Source organism: Colobus angolensis, unplaced genomic scaffold (genome assembly GCF_000951035.1).
Source record: "Colobus angolensis palliatus isolate OR3802 unplaced genomic scaffold, Cang.pa_1.0 Scaffold166, whole genome shotgun sequence".
Classification (NCBI taxonomy): Eukaryota; Metazoa; Chordata; class Mammalia; order Primates; family Cercopithecidae; genus Colobus; species Colobus angolensis.
The window spans coordinates 1,665,824-1,666,193 of NW_012114777.1; positions in this window are offsets into that span (position 1 = coordinate 1,665,824).

Sequence of the window (370 nt, forward strand, 5' to 3'; positions counted from 1 at the left end):
CCAGCAGCTTGTACCATCAGTCAGGAAAAGCTATAGGCACTCAACACCCACCCAGCCCATGAGGGCAGCCATGGGGCATAAACCCTGCAAAGCCACAGGGGCAGAGCTGCCCAAGGCCTTCAGAGCCCAGCCCTCACATCCCTGTGCCCTGGATGTGGGACAAGGTTTCTAAAAGGATGATTTGGGAGCTGTGGGATTGAATGGCTGGCCTTCTGGGTTTGGAGTTTCATGGGACCTGTAAGTCCTGTGTTTTGTTCTTTCTGGCAAAATTCTTCCTTTCAGCTGAGAAAGCTTGCCCATTGCCTGCACAAGCACTGTACCTTGGAAGTAATTTGCTTTATAGTTCAGAGGCTCATGGGCCTAAGGGACT